General features: G+C 48.8%; 1 non-coding gene across 1 annotated transcript; it reads left to right on the forward strand.

Annotated features, from left to right (window-relative positions):
* Positions 1 to 313: 313 nt before the first annotated feature.
* On the forward strand, positions 314 to 477 carry LOC120518232. The gene has a single exon (XR_005631200.1). It is a non-coding gene; the product is annotated as a U1 spliceosomal RNA (small nuclear RNA).
* Positions 478 to 2,250: the final 1,773 nt, after the last annotated feature.

Consider the following 2,250-nt stretch of genomic DNA (forward strand, 5'->3'; position numbering starts at 1 on the left):
GGGTAAAGGGGGACATAAAAATCATGACGAGAGTAAGTGGGGGGAGATGCCAGCTGTTACCTTATAAGCAGTTCCTCCGCACAGACAGGGGGGCACAGATGGAAGCTTTTCAATGGTACATTGCACACAAAATGTCCAAAAGCATCTGTTCATACAGGGAACCGTACATGGGGGTTAGTAGCAGCTTGTTGACTTTTAAATCTTGACTTGGCGTTTTTATGGATACTTTGGAAGGGGGGTGGGCTGAGCTGAATGGCCTGTTCCTCTCAAGCCATTTCTTAAGTATTTCTTAAGTGAATACATATTATATATCATACTTACCTGACAAGGGAGATACCATGATCACTAAGGTGGTTCTCCCAGGGCGAGGAACATCCATTGCACTCCGGGTGTGCTGACCCCTGCGATTTCCACAAATGCGGGAAACTCGACTGCATAATTTGTGGTTGTGGGGGACTGCGTTCGCGCTCTCCCCTGATTTTTTTTGTGAAGTTCCTTTTAATAATAAAGTATCTATCTATCTATTAGTGGTGTGGACGCTAGGGGTCGCTGTTGCCCCATTGAACCCACCAGACAGACGTCCAGGACACACGTTTAAAACACCAAGAAGATTCATCGATCCATCCATTGTCCAACCCGCTATATCCTAACTACAGGGTCACGGGGGTCTGCTGGAGCCAATCCCAGCCAACACAGGGCACAAGGCAGGAACCAATCCTGGGCAGGGTGCCAACCCACCGCAGACCAAGAAGATTCTTTAATAATAATAATCCTTCCATAATAATGCACAAAGCACCGCACACTCCACAATTCTTTAATAAATCAATAATCAATAATCACAATCCTCCACTCCCAGCAGCTCCGTCACACTTCCTCCCAACTCGGCTCAATCTGCTGGGGATTCCCACAATTCTTTTAAAGTTTATGACCCGAAAGTTTTCCATCTCCGGGTCAAACGCCTTCTTCAGGTGTCCCGGAAGTACTGCGGGTTTCCGTCCTCGTGACTCCTAAGTACTTCCGGGTTAACGTCACAGTAATATCCCCCTGGTTCTTGGTGAGCTTCCCCTAGTGGAGCCCACTGCACCCAACAGGGCTGAAGAACTGGACTCCATGTCCCATGCTGCCCTGCGGGAATCCGGGGAACCATTTCCATCCAGGGAAGCTGCCATCTAGCATCCCAGGGGATGTATTGCCCTGAACAGGATGGTTTCTGCAGTTGAGGGACGTCCCAGCCAGACTGAAATGTCGGCCGTCCATCACAGTGGATATAAAAATAATCTACACACCCCTGTTAAAACCAAGATAAATCACATTAGGACATCGTCCACAGTGAGGGGCAGCCGGGAGCCTGGAAAGACTGGGGGAGATGGCATACATACACAGGACATTATCTTCCCTGGACCACCAGATGGCAGCCCCCCCCTAGGTTACAGCAGTGCCAAGGACTCTCACAGGGCACCATGGGAACTGAAGTTTTTCGACTCAGGGACTGGGGAGCCCTACTTTGTCTGGCTCTCACCTCACCTGGAAGCGCTTTCGAGCTATGGCTTCAGAACACCACAAGTGTACGATGATAGAAGCTGCCTGTCACCACTCCGGGGGCCAGAGGAGGGAAGAAGGAGGACAAAGCTTGCCTGAAGGAGTGGAGGAGGCAGCAAATGAGAGAGAAAGAGAGGGAAGACCATTTACTGGCTGCATTATGCTTGGTGTTGTTGGAAACGCTTACCTGAAGGCTTTCCCACAATAAAAAAATCTTTTATTCTTATATACTTATTTCCAAACTTATCTGTGTTGGGTGCTTGGGGAGCTCTATCACCCCCTACTATTCATACCACCTTAATTGTGAAACTGCAACCTACACAAAGAAGGTGAAAAACAGAAATTGTTTAGGGGGAAAAATATATAAATCAGAAACTTGCTTGCCCACCCCTTGTTTTTATTACAGCACTCCGTCCATCTGGACTGGCACCCTGTCCAAAGATTTGTTCCTACCTTGTGCTCCAGTAAACCCCCATGACCCTGGTCTGGACTAAGCAGGTTAGAAAATGACATGACATGACTTTAAGTTGTGTTGTTCTGCTCTTGGAACCGGGGGTTCGTGTCCCGGGTCCCCCTGTATGGAGTCTGCATGTTCTCTCAGTGTCTGTGTGAGTTTCCTTCCAACAACAGGCAGGTTATGTGAACTGGTGACACTAAGTTGGCCCCTAGTGGGTGTGTGTTTCCCCCAATGGGCTGCCACCCTGTCTAGGG

The sequence above is a fragment of the Polypterus senegalus genome, chromosome 17 (genome assembly GCF_016835505.1).
Source record: "Polypterus senegalus isolate Bchr_013 chromosome 17, ASM1683550v1, whole genome shotgun sequence".
Taxonomy (NCBI): Eukaryota; Metazoa; Chordata; class Cladistia; order Polypteriformes; family Polypteridae; genus Polypterus; species Polypterus senegalus.